We start from the raw sequence: 26,879 nt of genomic DNA, 5'->3' as shown, positions 1-26,879 counted from the left end.
CATGTCTAAACATTGGTTTTTTAAAAAAGGGATGGATCGGTATTTTCTAAAACTTGTGTGACTCTGAGAATCACTTGCAGCAGTGTATAAAAAACAACAGTAAAAATACAGAGTTTTTTGGGGAAAACATTGTCTCAGCATACAGCTAAAGCTGTATGGCTCCATGAACCCTGTCACTGCTCCTGGTTCTCCAGTTTCCAACTAGCATGAGAAAGGACTTCCTTGTTCAAAACCCTTTGATTCCATTCCTTTTGAACACTGAGCAAGGCCCAGGCATCTCCTCCTGGCTTTCCATATTTCCTTACTCTAACTGCAATTTTGTTTCTGGCCTTGTCTTCCACTCTGTCTTTCTGTACCCATCCTTGCCTTCTCTACCCAGCCTATTTGTAGCCAGAGCGATCCTTTCAAAAGGCCAACAGGATGACATCCCTCCGCTTCAGCCCTGCTGGCCTTCCCATTGCCTTGAGCACCTAAACCAAACTCCAGCAGGTGCTCTACTGTTTAAAACCCTGTGACTTTTATTCACTGCCTCCTTGGTCTTTCTCCCCCTCTCTCCCTCTTTCTCTCCCAACCTAGTTAACTTCTCTTTGTATTCTTGGGCTCAAATATTATCTCCTCACATAGCACCACTTTCTGATCAATCTTAATTGTTAACATGCTTTCGCTGAACCTAGTACTCCTCTGAGCCAGTCACATGAATACCCACAGATGTCAACGTGTAACGTGCAGGCTCCTCTCCTGGAATGTGATTCCTAAAGGGCGTTGCATCTGCAGCACCTGGTGGAGTGTCTAACACGTCGTGTGCAACTGTCAGTATTTGTTGAATGAACAAATCTATGAATGAACAAATGAAGATAAATCTCTAGATTGATCATGGTAGGGGGAGGGGCAGAGGGAGAGGAAGAAAGAATCTCAAGCAGACTCCCCACTGAGCACAGAGCCCCGTATAGGGTTCAATCTCCCGACCTTGAGATCATGACATGAACCAAAACCCAGAGTCAGATGCTTAACAGACTAAGCCACCCAGGTGCCCCTAATTGAATAATTCTTAAATTTACCAACCATCCCCGTCATCCAACTTCATAACATTTCATCACTTCCATAAGATTCCACATGCCATGTATGAGATAATCTCCATTCCCACCACAATCCCAAGAAAACACTTGCATATTTTATGTCTCTATAGATTTACCTGTTCTGGACATTTCATAAATGGAATCATATAACATTGTGGTTTTTTTATGTCTGGCTTTTTTTCACGTAGATGGTGTTTTTGAGATTCATCCATGCTGTATCCTCAACCAGTATCTCATTTCCTTTAGCACTGAGTAGTATTTCATTTAATGGGTTTACCAGTGCTTTGCTTTGTTTCTTAGTGCTTTCACAAGCTGATGGACTTTGTGCTTGTTTCCACTTGTTGCCTATTATGAACAATGCTGCTGTGAATGTTCACATGCAGGTCTTTGCGTGGACACGTGTTTTCATGTGTCGTGCCTAAGGCCCCGGGGTGGAATGGCTGGGTCATGTGGTAAATGTATGTTTGACTTTGTGAGGAGCTATCAGGTTGTTTTCCAAAGTGGCTGCACCATTTTCAGTGTCCACAGTAGTCAAACTGTGGAAGGAGCCTCGGTGTCCATCGAAAGATGATGGATAAGAAGATGTGGTCTATGTATACAATGGAATATTCCTCAGCCATTAGAAACGACAAATACCCACCATTTGCTTCGACGTGGATAGAACTGGAGGGTATTATGCTGAGTGAAATAAGTCAATTGGAGAAGGACAAACATTATATGGTCTCATTCATTTGGGGAATATAAAAAATAGTGAAAGAGAATAAAGGGAAAGGAGTGAAAATATCAGTGAGGGTGACAAAACATGAGGGACACCTAACTCTGGGAAATGAACAAGGGGTAGTGGAAGGGGAGGTGGGCGGGGGCTTGGGGTGACTGGTGATGGGCACTGAGGGGGGCACTTGGTGGGATGAGCACTGGGTGTTATGCCATATGTTGGCAAATTGAACTCCAATTTAAAAAATTTAAAAAACGAAACAAAAACCCAAAGTAGCTGCACCATTTTATACTCCCACCAGCCACAGAGAAGGGGTCTACTTTTTCCACATCCCAGTTACTTGCTTTTGTCCGTGTTTTGATTGTAACCATCCTAGTGAGTGTCACCTGGTAATTCACCAAGGTTTTGGTTTGCGGTTTGCATTTCCCCACAGGTAATGACGTGGAGTATCTCTTCATGTATTTATTGGCCATTTGTAAGCAGATAAGGTTTTTTTTTTTTTTTTTAAGATTTTATTTATTTATTCATGAGAGATACAGAGAGAGAGGCAGAGACACAGGCAGAGAGAGAAGCAGGCTCCCTGTGGGGATCCGGATGTGGGACTCGATCCCAGGACCCCGGGATTACCACCAGAGCCAAAGGCAGATAGATGTTCAACTACTAAGGAACCCAGGCTTCCCTGCGGATAAGTTTTTAATGGCTTGATTGACTTTAGTCGCTGAAGGGTGGGCTCAGTTTATAAATTCTCCACCACATACAACCCTTTCTCATTCAAGTGCTCGGTCAATGTTTCCTGAGTGGGGGATCCTCTTCCAGACTGGAGTGGGGGTGAGAGGTGGGGGGAGGGCCTCAACTCAGTCTTCCTCTTTAGTGTATCACTGCCACCAGCCCCACCACTGCCCTGGGTAGGGGTGTGGGCTCATCAGACTCTTTTCTTTCTACTTCTTTTCCTTTCTTTTCTGCCTGCTTATTTTCCCCTCACGTTTCAGTTAAAAAAATAATAATGATCTTTATTAGTGTATCATTTTTTTTATTGTGGTAGAACATGGATAACAAAATTTACCCCTTTAACCATTTTTAACTGTACAGTTCTATAGCATTTTGCCATTCATACTGTTCTGCAAACATCACTGTCCTTCATCTCTAGAACTTTTTCATTATGTCATATTAAAACTCTGTATCCATTAAATAATAATTCCCCATCCCCTCCTCCCTCCAGCTCCCAGCAACCACCTCAGTGTTACCTTTTATATATAATAATATCTAGTTGTGTTCTCAAGGGAATTTAAGTACATCCCATTAATCTTAAATAGCCAGTAAAATGGCTAAACCCCAATCTAGAATTTTAATGTCCTGTGGAGTAGGGAAGCTAGAAAGGCAATCACTTTACAGATGTTTAGAGTAGCATTGCAAATAAAGGCTCTGGGAAGGTGCTTAGTGCTAGATTTTAAAGGAATTTGTCGGTCAAAGGGCTTCCTTTCTTCTGTGGAGTAAGCTACCCAGTGCCAACATCCTGGAAGTGTCTTGGCTTTATTTAGCTGGGTGCATTGCTGGGAGCCAGAAATTGCACCTGTTGGCTATGCATTGTTCTCTTGAATTTTGTTTATTTGATGATTATTCAAAACTACATCAATCATGTTAAAACTATCAATCTATGATAAATATCTTCTGAGTAGAAATCATGTGATTTAGCTGTCATTTTAATCAAATATGTACACCAACTAAATCTGAAATGCTTTCTGTACCTTGCCCTCTTGTTCAATGTAACGATACTAAAAACTTAAATATTTGTAAAAAAAAAAAAAAAAAGTGAAGAAAGTCCTGGCACACCAGAATTTTTTTCAGAAAGAAACCTTGTACTTACTTACATTTATTAAAAGATAATGTAAACTGAGATATATTTAAACATTTAAGAGTTTGAGCAAAAATCGATTTGAATTAAGCAGTGCTAAATCAGAAGTGGTGAACAAGGCTCCAAAGACAGGAACTCAGGGACAGATGTTTATAGAGAAAAAGCAGAAGAAAAGAAAGGAAATTATTGATTGCCTATGGTTTAAAGCCTCATTGGTTCTTGTGATTGGTTGTCCTTGGCGTTTTGATTTTATTACCTTGAAGCCATTTATAGGGTTAGATTTTGGTTTGCTTACACAGGTGGCCATGGCAATGGTGCCACCTCAGTCTAATGGCCTCTTTGTTTAATTAACTTAACAGCATATACAATACTTCTCGCTTGTGCTCAGGCAAGAAACAAGATGGGTACCACTGAGGCAGGTTGGAGATTCTGGCTGTAAAACCATGTAAAAGGGGGCATGTGTCCTAATCAAGGACGTGGGAAAGCAACGTTAAAATAAAAGGATGTTGCTTCTCTATATGTAAAACTTGCGCTGGGAGAGAGATTGTTCTGGAAGGGCAGATGTTCTCCCTTACAAAAGGGGGAAAGCATTTAGAATCTTCCGGTGATGAATAGAGGCCACAGGTTACAGCTTTCTTTGGACATGGCTTTTAAAAAGCCATTCTGCTGAGGGCCTTTTGTGGCCAGCTGTGTGGAGCCAATTGCCCTTTGTATTTGATGATGACGACGCCGAGGATTGTTTTGTGTGGGGGCTCTGGACAAAAAGACACGTTTGGGGCCAGAAGTCATTTCTACATTGTGTACATACATAAAGATAGCTCTAAATTTGCTTCCTTGCCAAAGGAAATATTTTTATTGTAGATTTTTTTAATCCTTGAAACCATTTAGAGTAGTAGATCTCTGAGAGGGTGGGAGGCATACCAAGACCCAAAGGCTACCTTTTGACAATACTCCCTATTTGAGAATCATTGTCTTGAATTTTTTTTTTTTTTGAAATATGCATTTTGCGTTGTTACCAGGTAATGGATGTGAAAGGCCATGCTGTAAACTATAAGAAGCAGGATCAGATTGGTTATTATTATTCCTATGTGTTACTCCTTATTTGACAAATACAATGGAAGTAAAATAAAGGAAATCCTAGCCATTGACAGCTCTTCATTATCTAAGAAAAGATAAGGAATATTCCTGGCAAAGGAAAGATCCAGGTGCTTCTTTGCCATTTTATTTCTTCATCGTGTTCCCTTGCCAACAATAATAGCTAATATTGATTATTTGCTATGAGCTCAGTTCTGTGTTAGGCCCTTCCAGGTACCATCTCATATAATCCTCAAATTGATCCTGAGAGGGAGAGACTCTTTATCATCCCATTTTACAGATGTGGCGACTGTGGCACAGTAAAGATACTTACCGAAGCTCTCAAAGTGAGCATTTGAACCTGGTAGGTAGACACTGCTTAACCTCTCAATTTGCAGATTATGAATGCAAATTAGTTTTACTCTTAGCTAAGGCAAGGGTGCTCTCAGGATGGAGCAGGAGTAGCTTTGCCAGATAAAATACGGGACTTTGAATTAAATTTGAATTTTAGAGAAGTGATGAATAGATTTTTGGTATCATTGTGTCCCAAATGTTGCATGGGACATCCTAAGAAATTGTTTATTGGTTACCTAAAATTTACACTTAACTGGGTGTCCTATATTTTAATTTGCTAAGTCTGGAATAACTAGTCAGGAGGAATGTTACAAAGGAGGTGAAGATAATTGCTTAATACATTTTGATTATTGTGGTTTGGGATCTTTTTTTTTTCTATGACTTCATTCGAGGATTACAATTTGTTATATGAAGCTTTAAATCAGACAAATATATACAGTTTCAGTTAATAAAATATACTGCTAACCTATCAACAGACCTCTCCTGACTTCTTTTTTTCTAGAAATGAGGGCTTCCAAACCTGACCAAGGTCAAGATCTATACCTCATTGGTTTCTCTATGAAATGAAACTATAAGAAACTGTCCCCAGTTTGTTTCTCTTGAGTGAAAACAAAAAAAACAAAAACCCGCTACCTTTTCCTCAATCTGGGCGTGTTATGATTTTTCTGAAGCCCATTCTAGAATTTTAATTTTAGCTGAGCTATCAGTTGGCCTGATTTCATTTTCTGCAGATAGCTTCATCATCCCAGTTTTTAAAATGTTGACAAAATTTTCTTGCACTTTTACCAACTCTATTACTTGGTAAAATTCCCCTCCCTCTGCGTGGTCACCTCCTAAAATAGATGACAGTGGCCTGGATATTCCAAGTCAAAGTTCTGATACATTCACAAATATTTCCTGGATACACCAGTGCATTTCCTCTTATGTTCATTTCTAGCATTCCAGCATCTAATGATGATAAAGTTCTAGAAATAGTCTCTATCCATGTAGGTCAGAGCCCATTTGCAGATAAGCCTGTCTTCTTATGAGGGGCTCATTGGCAAGTACCAAAGTCTATGACTTCCATAGAACTAAGGTAAGCAAACCAAATGCAGAAGTCATTAGTCTTTGGTGCTCTTGGAAAGTCACCAATCTGGTTCCTGCCTAAGCAGGAGTTTGCCTATCCAGTTCATTTATTAATGAATTATCATGAATGTCTGGGAGCATTTAGAATGGCCCCAAGTTATTCCTAAAAAACAAATTATTCGGGGGATCCCTGGATGGCCCAGCAGTTTAGCGCCTGCTTTTGGCCCAGGGCGTGATCCTGGAGTCCCGGGATCCAGTCCCAGTCGGGCTCCCGGTGCATGGAGCCTGCCTCTCCCTCTGCCTGTGTCTCTGCCTCTCTCTCTCCTCTCTGTGTATTCTCATGAATAAATAAATAAAATCTTTTTTAAAAAAATAAATAAAAATAAAAAATAAAAAACAAATTATTCATATGGCCATTTACAATAAGCGTTGTCCTTCTGAAACGTAGCACATCACAGAGGTCTCATGAATCTTGAGTGTAAATCCCAGGAATATCTGTGGGATTTATAGGCAGAAACATCTTGCTTCATTATACAAGTATTTAAGATTGTTTAAGTGAGCACCTAATGTTCCTCTAGATAAATGATCAAATGCCTTCCTTTCCATCTCTCTTCTACCCACCCCCAAGGGCCTTCCTCCTTGCTGTTTTTTCTGTTGAAGTGAAAGCTTGTAGTTAACCTGGTCAAAATCATGACATATGTGTCAGTTGTAGGTAAAGAGAGAAAACATGCTCAGACAAGGTGATTGATTGGCTGGGAGAACAGAGGGCAAAACACTAACAAGGCTTCCATACCAAGAGCAAGGCTGTTTTGGTGTAACTGGAGCCTATTGTTATTGCAACCATTGTTTCTTCAGAAATGAGCCAATGGAGACAGGACATTTATTTAGCTCGGCACTCTTATGTCTATTTCTGAAAAGGAAAAGGTCCCTGCTGCTGCAATTCCCACTCCCTCTCCTAAAGGGTACTGGGCTAGCAGGTAGGATATTGAACGGATCATCATGATCTCCAAATGCTCATAGACTGGTAAGCTTTCATCTCAGATGTGCTGAATTTCTAGTCTCGTTCAGTTTAGAGAAATGAATAATGAGACTAATATTCATAATGTGGATAGTGATATCTTTAGAAGATATTTATTTATTCTAACGTATTGAGAACTTCCCATGTGTTGGCCATTGCCCAGGATCCTTAGAGGATTATATGATTATGATTTGATTCTTCCCACAACCCTATGAGATAGGTACTCTGAGTAATTTACAGAGGAAGGTACAGAGAGACTAAGGAACTTACCCAAAGACACAGCCAAGGAGTCTCAGAGCCCAGATCTAACCAGGCAGCCCTTGTTCTTAATGACTATGTCACACTGCTCTGCCTTGTAGAACAAAATGACAAGGTTCGTATGCAAATGTATAAAGTAGGTCTCTCAGCCCCTGATCAATAAGGGAGCTTTTATGTAGTTCTGTTTGCATTTGTTCTACAGTACAAAGCTGGAGTTTATCTGGTGGGATAAGATTAGATTTCATCCCTGTGATTTGGTTGTTTTTCAGATTTGCCCTTGGGTCCTCATCCTATCAATATTCTAATTACATTTTCCTTATCATTCTACTGTGGTGATTCATGAATATGATAAAACAGAACTGCCTCTTCAGTAAATAAGGGAAGCTGGGCCCACAGTGAATAAATAGACTTTTCATTGAATCTGGAGAAATTCAGCATATAGATGTCCTGCAGTGTTTATTAGACTACTATACCCACCAGGCCTGAGCTTAGGTCGGTTTCTTCATTTAGTGTTTCCTAAGATATCAACGCTCCTACGTTATATGGTATTTGTTAACTTGTAGGTAAAAAAATCAATTTATTGAATGTTGCATTGCACGCTTTTGTACGAGGTGTACCATATTTAACCAGATTCAGATTTTAAGAGTGACTTTTCAAATTGATGTCACTAGATCCTCTGGAAATTCTGAAAATAAGAGCTTATGTAAAGTTGAGAAATAGATAAATATTCACCCACTAAGAGCCACTGTTTTCGTTATTCTTAATGTGTTTTAAATGTTTGTTCTTACAAAGAAAATACGAACAAAACTCAAATAATGAAAAAATTTCCAAGTTTATATTATATTTATTGCATGAGTGACATAGGAAAATCCCTCTTCAGAGAAATGGCATTGCAAAAGAGGCAGAAAACTTTCTTCTTTTTCAAATAAAAAAATGCATCCTGTTTCTAAGCATTTTTCATCATATTTGACAGTTTATTAAAATAAACCTTTTTTCTCCATGTGGACTTCATCAAACTTTTCTTATCCTGTGATGATCTTTTTTTTTTTTTTTTAAAGATTTTATTTATTTATTCATGAGAGACACACAGAGAGAGAGAGAGGCAGAGGCACAGGCAGAGGGAGAAGCAGGCTCCATGCAAGGAGCCCGACTTGGGACTCGATCCCGGGACCCCAGGATCACACCCTGGGCTAAAGGTGGCGCTAAACCTCTGAGCCACCAGGGCTGCCCCATCCTGTGATGATCTTGACCCATCTTCCTGTTTGTTTCTTATCTCTTCTCACTCTTCCTCCCTCCTTCCTTCCTTCCTTCCTTTCTTCTCTTCCTTCCTTCTTTCTTCCCTTTCTAGATTTTCCTTCCCTTCTTTCCTAGCTCTCATAAGGGCACTATGTTATCTTACCGGCATTATTTCATTTAACAACTAACTGTGAGGCAGGTACCCTCCTGGTCCTGATGGTACAATAGATGAAGAAATCTATGCTCTGAGGAAGTAAGGGATTTTCCCAAGATCACAGAATCTTTAAGAGTGGAATCAGGATGCAGCCCAAGGTCTGTTCTATTCCAGAGCCCACGGTTTAGTGCTTTCCATACAATGAGGACACATTTCTTTTATAATTGGGAAAATTATTTATTTACTCATTCATTTATCTATCTAGTCATCTATTTATTTACTTGGGGGAGGGAAGGCAAAGGGACAGGGAGAGGGAGAACCTCAAGCGGACTCCACCCCTAGTGCGGAGACCATTGTGGGGCCCGATCTCATAACCCTGAGATCATGACCTGAGTTGAAATCAAGAATTGGCCACTGAGCCACCCAGGCATGCCCAAATATTTTAATTAAAATTTAACAACCAGGAGCCTCATCTAGATGGCTCAGCGGTTGAGCGTCTGCCTTCGGCCCAGGGCTTGATCCTGGAGTCCCGGGATGGAGTCCCACGTCGGGCTCCCTGCATGGAGCCTGCTTCTCCCTCTGCCTGTGTCTCTACCTCTCTCTCTCTCTGTGTCTCTCATGAATAAATAAATACGTAAGTCTTTAAAAAAAAAAAAAAAAAGAGCTGATCTGATCTAAGACCACTGTGGTGGTAGGTTCCCTGACTTTGTTAGCATTAACTCATCCTACACTCACCACAGGATCATGATACTCTGTAATTGTCCCTATTTTAAAGATTGGGAAACTGAGGCACAGTAAGGTAAAGTGATCTGTGGAAGGTCCTGCCTATGTCCCTCCTGCCTGTGGTCCACAAGGGATCTTCCATTTCTCAGAAACATTGAACTGGTTAATCTCATGCATTTGGAGTTCAGATCCAGAGCAAAGACCCCCACCCCCACCCCCAAAAAAAGCTTTCCTCATGGAGGGAATCAGTGACTTTCAAGCCACACTTTTTTTTTTCTTTTTTTGTGCAAATGATGCTTCTGAAAGGAGCTGTGTTTGTGATTCAAGAATTTAAGAGGAAAGACTGACAGGTAACAGGAGGGGAAGAGGAAAGAATTTAAGAGGAAAGACTGTAGGTAACAGGAGGGGAAGAGGAAAGACCAACCAATCTACCCATGGTAAATGTTAGAAATGTAAGGGTCGTCCATCCTTTCATATGAAATACCAAATTCTTCTTGGAATTTGCCTTATGGGAAAGTCAAGTTTATTTGGTGTTTTAAAAGTGCTTTTTTTTTTTTTTTACCTAAAAGTTTAAGAACTCTTTTATTCAATGTCCTTTAAAAGGCTATTTTTGTGAGTTGGTCCTTTGTTTTTAAGAAGAAATTTCCTAGAAACCTCCTCAAATAGACTAGTTAAAAAGAGCATTTTATTGTAAGGATTTACTATCAGAAGGTTGGTGGGCAGAGTGACAGGTGCTGAAATCTTCCAGCAATGAGTGAGGGGAGTTTTACTGAGAAAGGAGGACCTCGACCCTCCTTCCAGGCTCAGAGGTCCCATTGCCTGGGCACCACCACATCCCTGACACGTGCAGTGGTGCTTCGTATACAGCAGGACCTTAATAAATATCTGCAAAATGGATGAATGATTGAATAAGAAGGACTTTTAATTTTGGCAAGAGGAACCATTGGAGGGTGGTGTAGGGGGCCCACTCGGGTGCCCTGGGAAAGTGGACAAGATGGGCAGAGGCTGGAGGTAGAGATGCCCGTTAAGAGGCCAGTGAGCGGTCCAGGTGAGGACGGAGGAAGGACTAGGCCGTGCAGAGACAGCAGGGACAGCAGGAGAAACCACAGTGGCTGGACCTCGGTGAGGAAGAGGGCAGAGGTGGCCATGGGGACCACAGGACCCTAAGTCATGAAATGCAGGGGAGCTAAGTGGCAGGGAGGACTTGGGCTGGAATATGTGGGTTTGATGGATGCTTGAGGGAACATGAGGAGCTGCAGGTAGGATTCTAGGGGTGCACTCAACGGAATGTGTCTATCTGAGGGGAGGTCAGGATAATGGGAATGGAGGGAAGAAGCTTGTGGTGGGGGAACAGCAGCCTTGGGGGCAGAGTGAGGAAGAGGCCTTCGAAGGGGAAGGCCTGGACGGGCCGGGGCAGGTGAGAAGGGCTTTCTAGGTGGAGGGAAGCGTGTGAGGCAGGAGGGGTTCCAGGGCTGGTGGATGCAGGGCAGGTGGGTGGCCCCAAGGCCAACCAGACCAAAGCAGCAGGTAGAGCAGAGGCTGAAGAAGAGGGGAGCAGGGGGCAGAGTGGGGGGGACACTGACTCTGGCCACTTCAGCACCACAGGATCCCCGCCCTGGCCCCAGGTAGTGCCCCCTCCTGTAGGAACTGGGCCCTCTGCGTACAGCGCCCTGAAGGCACCCCCTTCTGAGAGTGTCAGCGTGGAGACTTCGTTGCCTGCCCCGCCGTGTTCGCGTACGTGGCAGTGTCGTCAGCCTGTCCAGCACCACGGAATATGGAGAGGCCTGAGCCGAGCCTAAAGCTCCACTGCCTGCACGGCTGTCCTGGTGCCCGGGGTGCCAACAGGCGGTACCGCAGCCTCTGCACCTGTGCGGCCTTCCTCCTGGGGCAGTGGGGATGGGGGGGGGCGTCCCCCTGACCCTGAAACCAGGGCTTTCCCTCACCACACCGTGTACTGCTTTTTTTTTTTTTAAGATTTGTTTATTTATTTCAGGCTCTCATGACTAGACGTAGAGAGGCAGAGACACAGGCAGAGGGAGAAGCAGGCTCCCCACAAAGGAAGCCCGATGCGGGACTCGATTCCGGGACCCCGGGATCATGGCCTGAGCCAAAGGCAGCCGCTCAACCACGGAGCCACCCAGGTGCCCCCATCGGGGGCACTCCTTATTATTTATTGACTGCTCTAGAAATGATAAAAAGACCAAAGGAAGCAAACTTACAGCAAAGAACTTCACACTGCTGGGCTGACAGTGAGTGAGCCGGTGTAACTTTGAGTCCTGACTTTGACTTGCTGGGTGGATCTTTTTTTTTTTTTTTCCTTTTTGCTATTCTTAAAAAAAAAAAAGTCAATTCAACTAATTAACATACACTCTATTATTAGTTTCGGAGGTAGAGGTCAGTGCTGCTGGGTGGTTCTGTGCAAGTTCCGTCCCCCACCTAGGATTCCTTTGCTCCGCTAACAACTGACGCCCCAAGTTCTGACCTTGGAGTGGGCCCTGAGCTTAGGGCTGTACGGGGATGATCTCCTTATGCTCAGGGCAACCACGTAAGGTCGACGTTCTGATCTGCCTTTTACACGTGAGATTCAGAGAGAGACAGTGAACAGGGTTCCCTGCAGGCCTCTGGCTCCCGAAGACTCTCTCTTTCATGGACACTTGGCTATCCTGTAAGATGAGGGCCATGGCTTGTGTGACATGTCGTGCTCCCCCCAAGCTCTTATTCTCCTGTCTCTGGCATTTTGCTATGCCCTCCCCCACCCCAAGCAAATACAGAAAATGCTTAAAATAAAAAGCAGGAGCAGCAGCAGCAGCAGCAGCAGTCGTCTATCTGAACACCCCGCCCTGGTCTCAGTACCGCCTATCTTATCTCAGCAGGTCTATAAATTACTTAGCAGTGTGGCCCAGGGCTCCTGGGTGCCTGAGCCCATCCCCGGAGTCACCAAGGGTTTGGGGTACCTGGCAGCTTTACCCGGGTCTGTTCTCTGTCAGAGGAGCAGGCTTCTTAAGGTATTTGAGTTTGCAGGGCCTGCTCCGAACATTAACCAGGCAGGGTCTAAAAAGAAAAAGAGGGACTCCTGGGTGCTCAGGGGTTGAGCATCTGCCTTTGGCTCAGGACGTGATCCCGGGGTCCTGGGATCAAATCCCACATTGGGCTCCCAGCATGGAGCCTGCTTCTCCCTCTGCCTGTGTCTCTGCCTTTCTTTGTGTCTCTCATGAATAAATAAATAAAATCTTAAAAAAGAAAAGAAAAAGGAAGGGGGTTGGCAAGGAAGGCAGAGAAGAGAAGAGGGAACCCCAGGAGGTGCAGAGTCCACACGATGCTGTGGCTGTGCGGGCTTTTAGCATAAGACTTCAAGGCTTTTTTTTTTTTTTTTTTTTTTTTTGAGTTCAATTTGCCAACATATAGCATAACTGTCAAGGCTTCTAAAGTGATATTACACTGGCCACGGTCCCATCCCAACAGAAGCATTAAATAGAAGCAGTGATTAGCATTTTCCATATTTAAATGATCTTAACTCTTAAGAATCTTAGTGGCTACTTAGGTAAGTAACTTAAACTTAACTATCTATACTTAACAATATATTGAGTATATAGAAACTTAAATAATATAAACTTAAAATGCCTTCCTAATACAGTTCATCATCTTTGGTGAACTTACCTTAACACTAGGGTAAGTAATTTAATGTGTTCAGTGTTGTAGAAGGAAAAAAGCCTACTTTCTCACTGGATCATTCTCGATATTAAAACATTTGATGACTAAGTCAGAAACGACTGCGAAAACTGCCTCTGTGATAATCAGAATTATTTAAGATGTCAAGATTTGGTCTTTCTCCGCTCCTAGTATTACTGAAAAGCCTTATGGTCCTTTCCATAAATGAATAAACAACCTGTACTTCAAAGTTTGGTGGAGAAGTTGGGAATTCTTGGGAAAATGTTATAGTCTCATTTTAAAAAAAAATAAAATATAGGGTAACTGGGGAGGCTCAGTCAGTTGAGCGTCTGACTCTTAGTTTTGCTCATGATCTTAGGATCATGGGATCAAGCCCTGAGTCCAGCTCTGTGGAAAATCTTGAGATTTTCTTTCCCTCTCCCTCTGTCCCTCCCACTCACACACACACTCTTTCTTTCTAAAATAGATAAATCTTTGAAAAACAAAACAAAACACATAAAAAATCATTCTCTATCTTACCTAAAATTGAAAAGGAATTAAACACCCCTGGAAAGAAAGGTTGTTTTGCATTTAAAACACAGATCATTAATGAGAAGCAGATCCACTGAGTTTACTCAATGAAGACTGTCGTGGGCATTGGGGGCACAGCTTCCCAGAGTCTGGGAACACACTGTGTACAGCCCACGTATATTGGGCATATTTTATGTTTTCAATGTCAAGCTTTAAAGAGTACCTTGGTTCATGCTTTGTCTCCATGAGGGCACGAACTCTGGAATGTTCAATAGATTTTTTTTTTCTTTTTGAAGTACCCAACGTGGGGCTGGAACTCATGACCCTGAGACCAAGAGATGCTTTACCTACTAAATCAGCCCGGCACCCCAAGGTGATTTTTTTTAAATGTTCCAGTTGTTAAATGAGATAAAATCCTCAGCCAAGAAACAAAGACACAAAGTGCACAAACAAAGGGCACTTCCTATGGCTTTGTTGTTGTTAAATACCTAAGTAATACACGAATACATTCTTGTCATTAGCTCATGAGCTTTGAGGCTCTGGAACTGAGGAGGTGGGACCGAGATTTGTCCCATGTAGCCATTGATGCCTTCTTGCTTCCCTTACCAGGAGATTCTGTCCTCTGTGCTCTCTTCCTTCCCTACCTTGTCTCCCTCCCACCAACAAATAGAGTTTTTCCTCCACTTTCCCCAACACGGGGCTTCCCATGTAGCTGCTTTTCATTGAAGATTTTAGTTTGGAATACTGTGTGACTTTGTATGCTACTGCGTAAACCTCTGTTACAATGGGCAATCTGGGCGATGTGATCTCACTTTGTCCATGTAGAGAATTTACAGTCCAGCTACAGTGTGGGACGAAATAAAGACAAAGTCAGATGGGCAAAAGTTGCTTGGGTTTTGGAATGTTTCATTTGGACTGATTTTAAAGGTCTTTTGGAAAAAGAGTCTCAAACGGCAGGGGCGAATGTAATCAGGTCACCGTTTCCTTGTGTTAGAAGGTTTGGCAAAGGAGAGGCCAAGTGTGAGGATGCAGGAAAAGGAAATAAATGTGGCACAGGCAGGGAAGGAACTTACTGGGATACAGGAAGCCAGAGACCCTGGAGAGGAAAGGAAGGAAAGGCAGGCATCTCTAACGAGGCCAAGAATGGGAGTAAACACGCTCCAAGAGCCAAGTGTTCTCATATGACACTGTCCCTATCTCTGTGTCCACGTGTTCTCTCCTTCTCCTGCCTAAGGACTGTGTCCACTCCCAGTGCCTCCCAGACCAGGCTGGCTAACAGAATCATGTGGAAGCTTAAACACATACAGATTCCCGGGCCTTGGGTCTTCTAGGGAAGCAGACCCCAATTTTTTTCTTCTGCAGCTACTTGGGATGTGAGCTAGCTTGGGAAACACTGATCTGAAGATTTGGCTTTGAGAAAGGTGTTTTTTTTTTTTTTTTTTTTTTTAAAGATTTATTTATTTATTCATGAGAGAGAGAGAGAGAGAAGCAGGCTCCATGCAGGGAGCCTGATGTGGGACTCGATCCCCGGTCTCCAGGGTCACGCCCTGGGCCAAAGGCAGGCGCTAAACCGCTGAGCCACCCAGGCTGCCCGAGAAGGGTGTTTTTAATCGGATGAAACACAACTATGAGTCCAGACAAAGAGTCCATTGACGGACCCATGTCAGTCTTATGTGTCGTACTTTCAAAAAGTTGATGGTTAAAACGTTCTGTGGATGGGTCATCCCTTCTATGAAAAAGCCACATTATCTAGAGATGCCCTTTTTTGCCTTTAAATGAGAATCAGGCATCAGTGGAGAAATGTCTTAAGTGGGAAATCTATAGACATACAAAACGTCCAGATGAATAAGGTAAAACCATTATTTGGTTTAGAAAATGAGCAAATGACCTGTGTGAGTCCTAGGACTTAGTTGGTTGGCCATCCCAAGTCCTGCAGCCAGCAGGGATAAATCTTGCCTTTTATACTTTAAAATTATTTGAACCCCTACAGACAAAGTGGAAGATGTCCAATGCCCACCCAACTATTTTTATGGACTTTTAACTCAAGTGATCAACTCAAGTGGCAGGGGGTGGAGAGTTAGTTCTTCTGGTCACTTCTTGTTCTGATTTCTTATGTTGTCTGACTTCTTCATCTCACATCCATCTTGCTTGATATCCCAGACTCATACAAGCCCCTTGTCTTTGGTTCTCCAAGCAAATGCTGTTTTAAGAGGTCCCCAGGTTACCAGGGGTACTTACATCATAACACAGCACAGCAAACAACTTTGAAACTTTGAAAGTGTACATGAAATATTCTCTTTCTTTTGGCCTTATTGGCGATCAGGATTTTCTCATTCACTGACACTCCCCACCACCCCAGTCTTTCATCTGGCTCCATGGATTTTATAAGCTTCTGAATTCCAAAAGTGAAGTGCACTTGAGCTGTGCAAACATTTTTTATCTCAAGAGATAGCCCCCAATTCTGAATTTACCAATTTATTAATGTATAGTCCCATCAACAGAGTGCAACAATCACTTAATATTCATTATTCCCTCGCCAGAAATAAATAAAATTTCTATTTTATGTATTCACCAATTTCATAGGCAAAATATATTGTTCCAATATTTTCACTTGCATTTCTTTAGGAAGAGTTTGAGCATATTTTCGTAAGTTCCATGGCCAGTTATGCTTATTCATCTATAAACTAGATAAACTGCTAGCTGATCTAGGTTATCTTTTTTTCTATTAGGTATTTAGTGATTTTCTTCAATTTTCTTGTTGATTTGTAAGAACTCCTTATGTATTATAGATAGTAACTCATTGTTATGTATGTTGCAAATATTTCCCCCAGTTTTTGTTTCTTCTCTTTGATTTTCAGTGGTACATCTGGCCCTATGGAGATACTCTTGGGATTGAGATTGTTCCTAACTCTCCAATGATTTTACCTATTGCTCCATGAGAAAGCCCCACAGATCTAGGGCTATTGGTTTGTTGGGGGCCAGTCTTTCTGGTGTTGGTTTTATTTCCTTTGCGCTCCCTTTGCCCTCCCTTTGCCCTCCCTTTCCCCCTCCCCTTCTCCTCCTCCTCCTTCTTTTTCCTAGCAATCCTTTATTTTCGGTGGGACACCTTTAACGTATGAGGATTACACCCAACTGATGCTTTTTGATGTTTCTCCTTGCTAGAAGGAGAAAGTGGAAATTTCTCTTTTGTGATTGGCCAGTCTTGGCCCTCCTTTGGGTTTGCAAATCACCTCTCTGAGCCACTCGCAAGTCTTTTTTTCAACTTCTACCTCTTCTCTAGGTTGGAGGCATGTAGCTACTGATAGACCATGATTTGCTGGATTTCGTTCATTTGGCTCAGTTTGGGAAGAGAGAAAGAAGAGGTCTTGTCAAATTGTGTCTAGGCTGACTTTCATTCCCAGAAACTAACCTGTACTTTTGGTGTTTCTTTAGTAAGTAAGTTGTATTTCCTGGGTTCCCTAGAGGCCACTGTTGCTCAGGGGTGGAGTTTAAAGTGGGCCGGCCACATGGCAGATGCAAAAGGAGCAGAAATATAACTGGAGGAGGTCATAGCAAAAGAAACCCTGAGCTCTTCTCCTGTTAAGCAACATTTCCATAGGTTTCGTGTCCTGGATGGTGTAGAGCTGTTGGAAGCATTTAATATTTATACATCCCAGCTAGATTCGGCCCCCCCCCCCCATAGAATTAGTAGCCCTTTCTTTGCTTTGAATGTGCTTTTAAAGTGCATCTAGGAGACTAAATGTGCTTCTTTCATAAAATATTCTCCGCTGTAATAATCATTATCAGGTTGAGACACATATGATGTGATGTACCCACAAGAATGTGCTGGGTGATGGGGCACCCTTATTTCCACTCAGGTCATGATCTTGGGGTTGTGTGTTGGGCTCTGTGCTCAACGTAGAGTCTGCTTAAGATTTTCTCTCTCCCTCTCCCTCTGCCACTCCTCTTGCTCACACCCAGAGGTGCTCTCCAAAAAAAAAAAAAAAAAAAAAAAAAAAAGAGAAGAAAGAAAGAAAGAAAAGAAAAAGACTGTGCTGGATGGTAAAGCCAGATTTTCCCATCTCTAGGATTTCGCATACTTTCAGGTTCTTAACACCCTGTTGGCAGCTGTTAAAAGTTTTCCTAGCCCTGCCCCATTGATTCTGATTTAGTAGGTACAGATGAGGCCCAGGAATCTGCATTTTTGGTAACCATAGTGGTTCTGATGTCTGTGGTCCTTAGTATGGGCTTTGAGTCCAGGGTCAGATTCTCAACCTCAGCACTACTGACATTTGGGACAGAATAATCTTTTGTTGCTGGGGTGCTGTTAAGCAATATCTCTGGCCTCACCCATTAGATGTCAGCAGCACCCCCGCCCCATTGTAACAATCAAAAATGTCTCCAGATATTGGCAACATGTCCCCTGGGGGCGAGGGGTTGTCAAATCACCCTTGACTGAGAACCAACCATTGACTGAGGGGGAATAAATGAGGAGAAAATGCTAGTTAAGAACAGTTTTTGCTTTCACATGCAGATGTTCCTACCCTTGTGCTGATTTCATCAAACAAATTAAGCAAATATTTCTGAGCACCTAATATGTACCAAGCATTTTATATTTAAATATATAAACATATTTTTAGATATATTGTGTATTTTAAAGTGTTTAATATAATCATGGCTACTTCTTTAATATCTTATAAGATAGAAGAAAAGGATATGTTCTTGTAAATTAATATCTATTGAACATGCAATTTTGCTAAATTAATATTCCCAATAGTTTTGTGTAGGATATACCAGAGCTTTAAAATTAATATTAGTCAATATTAAAGTACAAAGTACTGTTAAATTAAAATTAATATTAAGATCGAAGGGGCCTAGTTGGTACAGGTGGTTAGGCGTCTGACTCTTGGCTTTGGCTCAGGTTGTGATCTCAGGGTTCTGAGATAGAACCTGTTTTTGGGCTCCGTGCTCAGCAGGGGATCTGCTTAAGACTCCTTCTTCCTCTCTCTCTGCCCCCCCCCCCGCCCACCCCCCTGTTTTCTCTTTCCCTCTCTCTCTTTTTAAAAAAATTGGTATTAACATCAACGTTGCTTTAGGAAGGATGTAATTCAGCCAGTGTGAATAATGAAACAAATTTGATTTATAAACTTTACATTTATTCTAATTTATAAAAACATAAAGAAGAAAGACTCATGATGCCCCTGCCATAATACTGTTTATAAAAGCTCACCTCTGCTGTAATTTTAGAATCTTTTTTTGGAGAGTCTGTGGTCCATAGAAATAAACAACTGTACCCAAACATGCTCATTTGGATGTGAGTTTTTCACGTGTCACTAAAATGTTAAAAATAGATCATGATGTAGGGCACCCAGATATTTAACTCCTTAAGTCAGTGACTGGACGAGCTACAAGGATGGAAGGAAAGAGGGAGGGAAAGAAGGAAGGGAGGGGGAGGAAGCAAGGAAAGAAGGAGGAAAGGAGGAAAGGAGAGGGAAAGGAAGGAAAGGGAAGGGAAGGGAAGGAAAGGAAAGAAGAGAAAGGGAGGGAAAGGAAAGGAAAGGAAAGGAAAGGAAAGGAAAGGAAAGGAAAGGAAAGGAAAGGAAAGGAAGAGAAAGGGAGGAAGAAAGGAAGGAAAGGAAAGAACAGGAATTGATTGAGGATGAAGCTCTGTAATCTCCTACCCGGGGGGTCGGTAAATTCTATTGAAATTCAAGAGTGGAGACCTACCAGAAGGCTGGTGAAACAATTCCTAAGTGGCCAGAAAAAGAAGCCTATTGACATTCAGGAACCCCGAAGAGAACAATTGACCTCCCCATTGTGGACTCTATCCCCTTCCACCGGTAAAGGTGTGAATGAAGCTCAGGACAGGAAAGAAGCCTTTTCTGCAGACCCTGCTGTTGTCAACGTGTCCTTAGCCCGACAGACTTTCTGGGCAGTTCCCGGTGATATCATTTCTTTGTATCGGAGATCCAGGACCTTTGTGGATTAGGAGAGAAGAACCAAAGGGCAGCTGTCCCTCCTGCTGAGCTTGGCACGCAGAATTGACTCTCAGGAGAGGCCCCGGGACCTTGGCCAGGGGTGCAGAAGGAAGCAGGCCCACCCTGGAATGCAAACCCAAAAGAGGGTAAGGGGCTCCGACTTGCAAAGCAGGAGAGAGAAGAAGGCAAACGAACACCCCCAGCATTCCTAGCGGAAAGTTGAATTCAAGAAGCCAGGCTTCACATTCTTTTCCCTTTGCAGAGATCCTGCAGTCAGAGAAGTGCTGGCTTTTTAAAAATGCTGATTTCTGTGTGGGGTGTTTTGTGCGTGTGTCCTCAGTTCCAGACAGTCCCTGTTCAAAGGGTCATTAACATTATTTAAATATTCATAGTGGGGGTGGGGATTATAGACTGAAATTTCAGACCGCGCCGGAGGGAGGGAGGGATGGATGGATGGGGGTGGGGGGCGGCCTAGGGGAGCCCCACCTTGAGTACCACCGGGGAGGGCAGCACGACGGAAACAGCCGTCCACACCTCGGCCTCTGGGTCATGTCGGGGAGAGCCCCCCAAACGCAGGGGGACCCCGCGCCTGTCACCGAGACACACTTCCTAAGGGCTGCGGGCGGTCGCGCTTACCGGGGACAGTCGTGCTGCCGATCGCTCCCCCCGCGCTCCCAACCACCCAGCGCGCGTCCGCGGGGGCACACGCCGGCACGCCCACCCGGCACGCCCACCCGTACTCGGACACAGGGCCGGGTCCCCAGGCACGGAGCCTCTGCTCCTGCACCGGCCCCTTCCTCCCTCCCTCCCTTCATCCCTCCATCCGTCCATCCGTCCGTCTCTCCATCCCTCCATCTGTCCGTCTCTCCATCCATCAGTCCGTCCCTCCATCCCTCCATCTGTCCGTCTCTCCATCCATCCGTCCGTCTCTCCATCCCTCCATCCCTCCATCCCTCCGTCCCTCCATCCGTCCGTCTCTCCATCCTTCCATCTGTCCGTCTCTCCATCCATCCGTCCGTCCCTCCGTCCCGCCATCCGTCCGTCCCTCCATCCCTCCATCCGTCCGTCTCTCCATCCCTCCATCCGTCCGTCCCTCCATCCCTCCATCCGTCCGTCTCTCCATCCCTCCCCTCTACCCATCCATTCACTGCGTGGTTTCCCGGTCTGGGCTCCGATTCCACCCACGGGGAGGTGGGGGCGGGGCGGGAGGGGCGGGGGAAGGGGCGGTGCTCCGGGCCCTCCGCTCCCCTCCGTCTCCCCGCCGCGGCTCCTCCGGCCAGAAGCGCTCGCCCCGCGCCGGGGCTGCCGCTCGCCGCCTTCCCGGAGCCTCTGGGCCGCCCGAGCCGGGGCAGGGGCAGCAGCCGCGCCGGAGCCCGGAGCCCGGAGCCCGGAGCCCGGAGCCCGGAGCCCAGCTCGAGGGCCGCCTCCCCCGGGATCCCGCGCGCAGAGGTGGGTGCCCAGGCCGGGGGTGGGGGGGGGGGGCGGAGACCCCCGACACCGAGTCCCCGGGGCGCCCGCTGATGTTGGGGACCCCGGGGGGGCTGCAGATCTGGGGAGCCCTCGGAAGGATCGCGGGCTGTCCCCCGAGGAAGGGGTCCTTGGCCTTGCCCCGCGGAGCGTGTGCGGGAGGGGGCCCGGCTGGGAAGGGCTGGGGCCATGTGGCTTTGAATTCCCGGGTTTGGGGGAGGGGGCCCGGGCCTCGGCTTCATTCGATAGTTGCTTATATGTGCTTAAAAAAAATAACTGAAGACCTCTTTCCCCTGCTCCCTAACACACATACACACTCACACCCCCCCCACACACACACACGCGCGCGCGCGCTCACGGAGGGGGCTGGACGGGGAGCGGGGACTATCTAACGGCCGTGGCTGCCCCTGCAGACCCGGGAGCAGCCGAGGATGGAGCCGCCGGTTCCAGCTCCAGCTCCGGAGGAGACGCAGGCCCTCAGATGGCAGCGCCGGGACCCCGGGGCCGGTGCGGGGGAGGTGGGGGGGCTCCCGACCCGCCCGAGCCTGGCGAGCGGGGTCCGCGAGCTGCGCTCCGGGGCCCCCGGGGACCGAGGGGCGCGCGCCGAGCCGGCGAGCTGGGCCTGGGGCTGAGCCCCCAGCTGCTGGGACCCGGGGCTGCTTCATCCCGGAAAAAGCCGGAGGGTGCCGGAGGGTGCCGGAGGGTGCGTCTCTTGAGGCCCTTTGTGGGGACACTTGGGGGAGCGGAAGGGTCGCGGTGGTGAGCGCCGGGCTCGCTGTGCAGGGAACTGGGGCGGGGGGCGTGCGCCCTCGGGGGCGAGAGCCGGGACGCCCTGGCGGCCCCCAGAGACCTGGGCAGACGTGGTGGTGGAGGACCCGGGACTGACTCGACGGCCGGCGAGCTGGGAGCGCGGGGAGCCCTGCAGGTTGGGGCCGCTGCGCCCCTGGGGAGAGGGTCACTGAGGTCCCCGCCCTCAGGGCCGCGCGCTCGCCGCCGGGGATCCCTCCCTAAACCTCACCAGGGGGCATCGTGGAGGGAGTGGAGTCTGGAGAGGCGGTGGGGTGTCCCTCCAGAGACGGTGGGTGTCCCTCCAGACCCGGGAGAGCCAGCTTCCCGCGCGGGGTGGCACTGCTGGGGCTCAGCTAGGCTGTGTGGTCAGACTTTGACAGATCTGCACCCTTCTCTGCAGCAGCTTTAAGTGCGGCGCCAATAATTTGGGCGAGCTTGTTTCTCCCCCTCTGGAATGCATGAACCCCTGGAAGGAGAGCGCGCACACGCACCCACACCTCTACACCTGGATACGGTGCGTCTTGGAATCCCCGAACAGGTTCCCACGGGGAAGCAGCCTTCCCCCCCTCCCTTCCTTGTCCCCGGGCATCCGGAGGCCACCGCCCACCATGGTAATCCCAGGAGATTTGTTTCCTTGGTTTTGTTCTAATTAAAGAGAGTTCACTTAAGCATCACACTTTTCTTCCTGGAAATGGTCCTCATTTAATTAAACGTTCTCTCTTTCTCCCAGCCTGGGAGCATCCCCAACGCGGATCAATAAAATTTCAGAGGAAGGTGTCTAAGAAATGATGTATTGCTCTTAAAGAGCTTGCTCTGTTTTGCTGAAGTAAAGCCCTTAAGAATTAAACCTCGCCCTAACACACCTCCTGAACAGCCAGCTGTCCACCGCCCAGTTTTGACACTGGCTCTTTGCTGGGAGGGCACCTTCTCCGTTGAGCGGGTGCCCCATGGGTTATGCAGGCCCTGCAGCTATTTGGGGCTGCACTAATAAAATTAGTCAGGAGCCAAGAAAAATGAAAGTAATTCTACTTTGGGCCTCGGAGCCCCTTCCCTCGCTGACTGCATGCATTAGGTGTTGAGCTGTTCCTCCGGCAGCGAAGTTGACTTGAGTTTCTTTCTGGGATGCTGAGGAGCCGGTGTGAGAGGGGTGTCCGGGCTTTGAGATGGGACAAATATTTTGAAATGCCCATTATCTCATAGCCCTGGCACGACAGTTGGCACGGCTCCCTGTCTGCAGAGTTGAGGGTAGTGTTGTCAGAGATTATTTCACTTCCCTAAGTGGCTCATTCTGACTCAGGAGCCTCAGGATCTCAGGGTAATAAGATGAAGCAGGTTGTCTTAACTTATTATCAAGTGAGGGGAAAATGATGCCCTGGTTATTTTATCCTAAAACTTTCAATATTTTAGTATGGAGCTAACTATTAAATCTTCTTTTTAAAAATGCTAACGCCTTAGACTTTCTAGTTAATTATTAGAATTGTTGTCTGGATACCACCCTTGTCGATTTGGTTGACTCCTAAAGCAGCCAAGTCTCGGATTTCTCTCTCTTTTTTTTTTTAAGCATATTTTATTTATTTTCTCATGAGAGACACAGAAAGAGAGAAGTACAGACACAGGCAGAGGGAGAAGCAGGCTCCATGCAGGGAGCCCGATGTGGGACTTGATCCGGGAACCCCAGGATCACTCCCTGAGCTGAAGGCAGACACTCAACCGCTGAGCCACCCAGGGGTTCCCCATGTCTCGGATTTCTATCACAGATGTTATTACAAGTGTCTACTAATAAAGATAATGAGAAATATTTCAAATAGAAATGAAACTGAATTTGGGTGGACGTCGTATTGAGGAATTTAAACAATTGAAACGGCAGCATGTTGAAATTTACTTCTAAAGACCAAAAGGGTGATGTTTAGTTCCATTCTTTAATTTTTTACGTTCCTCAATGCTGGTTGAATTGATGATCAATCTTGAATTAGCCCCTGGAATGACTGTTCTTTGATCTTGAGAAACAGGAGCCATCATTTGTGTAGATTGTTGATCAGGGGTCCTGTACCAACTATTGGAAATTTGAATCAGTTAATGTACTGATCAGGTTTGACAATTTTAGTAAGTTTTGTTAGAAAATGGCAACATTTTCTTTATAGTGCATAAACTCTATACCCATGGATAGATTTTTTGTGGAGCTAAAAAAGCTCAAGGCTGGGGGTTCCTCACTGGCACCAGCCTTCCCCATCAGCACGTTGAGGGGCTTGGGCCTGAGGGAGGCAGTGCCTCCATGATCCATGATGATGAGATCCAGGCTTTTTGTAAGAGAATCCCCTTCTAAGAACATATAGGGCTACTGTTCAAGTTTTGGACACATGCCCTTCAAGCGTGTTTTCCAGGAATGTATTATTATAGGGAAGTTGAAATCATCTCTATTTCATAGGAGAGCCATGGTTTTGCTCAAAGAGAAAATTACAGAGTTTGCATATGTGATTTTCAGTAGCACTTGATGAACTAGAATCTTAAGAATTGAAGTACTCAAAAAAAAAAAAAAGAGAGAGAGAGAGAATTGAAGTACTCTAAGGAATATCAGTTTAAACCTAAGTTCTAAAAATTTGTTTCAACTGTGGCTCATAGAAGTGTGTTTCTAAGATGCAGGGAATGGCTGTCTCGCTCTAACTACTCTTTGCCTTGGTCCTTCCATGGACATTTTAGGACTTTGTAGCCTCCGTGTGATGTCCACATAGAGACAAATTATGATTTATAGGGGTGTAGAAGAGTAATTGTGGAATCCACAGGACAGCCTCTGGAGGCTGGTTTTTGAAAAGCAAATCCCCATACAAATATAGTTTCTGTTCTTGCCCCACTCTGGAAAGTTGAGTGCCCGAAGAATGAATGAATCATGACGCTTCCTTTGCCTCCAGTACAGCAAGATGTGCTATCTCCAGGTTTCAGCCTGGGATTCTTTTTACCTGTTGAAGTGAGTTCTGAGATTAGAGAAATGCAAGAGTTGGACAGACAGACAGTATGGGAGAAGGGTCTGAAGGCATCCTTGGGCCCATTTACCTCTTTCCCGTTTAGTATTTGTCTCTGAAGTCCAGGCGCACCGTGCTACCAGGCCTTGGGGGGTCAGGGACATGTAACTGGGATTTGTTCCCATCTTGGTGCGAGTCTCAGAGACTTTGACCCCTTTCTTTCCTGGGTGTGTGCTGGGTTTTTTTCTGGTTGGTTTTGATGCTTAACCAGAGCAGCGTGAGTGAGCAGAGCCAAATATGCAGACAGTTTAATACCATAGTTATCCAGAACCGTGGCAGGGCCAAAATGCATTAGTGCCTCAGGTCAAGTTCTCTAGAAGACTGTGGGCATGTCACTTAAGTGGAATCTTAGTTCTTTCACTTATAAAAATGGGGCTACCGAGACCTGCCTATTTGCAAACTCGTGTTGAATGAGATATATGCAGAAGTACCTCGTGCTCGTTGTATTTCTCCCCAAATTGGTTTTCTTAAGTTAACAAAGTCTCTTTCCATCTTTTTTCTTTTAAGGATTTATTTATTTAAATAATCTTTAAACACCAACATGGGGCTCGAACTCACAACCCCGAGATCAAGAGTCTCATGCTCTACCAACTGAGCCAGTCAGGTGCCCTAAAACCTCCTTTCTCTTCATGGTAGATGCAAATAAGCAATTTTTCAAGTGTAATTGATAACATTCCAGTAATCGTGTAGCAGGCAGTTGTTCAGCCCTCCCACTGACCAGATGGAAAAGCTTTGAGCGCAGAGATTTCTCCAAGCCTAACCTCACCTCCATCCCCCAGCCCTTTTTGGACTTGGACGAGTCTGGAGGACGTTATTCTTTTCTCTTTACCCCCAAAGCACCTGCACTGCTGAAGCTTCTTCCATGTTTTTTTTTACTTGTTTCTTCTTTATGCTTTGAGTAAGTCAGAAATTGCTCCTCATTGGGCAAATGGGCCCAAATTTTCAGGACCCTAATCCTGGGCTTTCTGCTCACTCAGTGACCCATAGTGTGATGGATATCAATGGGACTTCCCTTCCGGGAACTCCTACAAGATTCTTTGCTGGCCCTAATGAGTTTTCTCAGTCCCTAAGATGAGAACAGGCATTAATATATTAAGTAAAGAGTTGGCATTTCAGGTTAAAATTAACTAGGTTTTCAGAAGAGCCCGAGAAGCCTGGTGAATCGAGTCCTTTTATATCTTACCATTTACCTTCACAGATTTGCAGTAGATTTTGCAGGTCAGATGAATTATTAGGTTGCATCGTGGTGGGGTGGCCACACCGGAAACATTATTTTGAGCAAATTTGTCAGCCTTACAGATCATTCTTGTATACAAACACATACAAAAGAAATTCCCAACCTCTGCTCCCTAGTTCTCCAGCAAATCCCTCTGTGCCAGCCAGCCCTGGGGTCTTGACTGGCGTGAGCCCGTACGTTTGAGGAAGTGAGTCGGTTAGAAAAAGTAACTGGGGATTTACAAGCAACATGATTTTAAAAACAGAATATTGTAGCCCCTGACCCTGTTGGCAGTGTCTCTGTGAATTTTTCTTTTCAGAAAACTACCTGCGGGAGGGAAGTCCCCTCTCCCGCATAAAATGTCCCGCAGAGGGGCAACTGTCCAACTCCTGGCCCCCTGACCTTTTGGTGTCTCTAGTCCTGCACTGAAGACCCAGTTCCCTAGGGATCTGTCTTGTTCACTGGGGCAGCATAGCTAGTCATGCAGTCCAGCCAGGCCAGTGTCCTCGGGGGGACTCCTGGGCTCTGGCACAGACAGGATCACCCATTTGAGAGGAGCCTGCATACTGCCTTTTGGGGTGCGTGGGGGGGTGGGTGGTGTGGGGGGGTGTTTTCTGGATACTGCCTTGTAAATCAGCTCTCCTGGGGATGTCAAATAAAGCTTGAGAACAATGGATACAGGCACCTCCCCAAACCCCCCAAGTGCAGCGCCAGCTCTGACTTAGGAGA

General features: G+C 45.4%; 1 protein-coding gene across 6 annotated transcripts in view; it reads left to right on the top strand.

Moving 5' to 3' along the window:
• The window catches only part of PALM2AKAP2 (PALM2 and AKAP2 fusion), a 331,425-nt gene that overhangs the window by 201,174 nt on the left and 103,372 nt on the right, over nt 1-26,879 (top strand). Inside the window, exon 1 of one of the 6 annotated variants that reach the window (XM_041761312.1) lies at nt 20,934-21,110. The exons of the other annotated variants lie outside the window; for them this stretch is intronic. The gene's annotated coding sequence lies outside the window, so the exon portion shown is untranslated. Of the gene's footprint in view, nt 1-20,933; nt 21,111-26,879 lie in introns of those variants that run through there. 6 annotated transcript variants of the gene reach the window in all.

The sequence above is a fragment of the Vulpes lagopus genome, chromosome 7 (genome assembly GCF_018345385.1).
Source record: "Vulpes lagopus strain Blue_001 chromosome 7, ASM1834538v1, whole genome shotgun sequence".
Lineage (NCBI taxonomy): Eukaryota > Metazoa > Chordata > Mammalia > Carnivora > Canidae > Vulpes > Vulpes lagopus.
The sequence above is the reverse complement of the archived record's forward strand: the minus strand, read 5'-3'. Positions and strand labels throughout refer to the sequence as shown.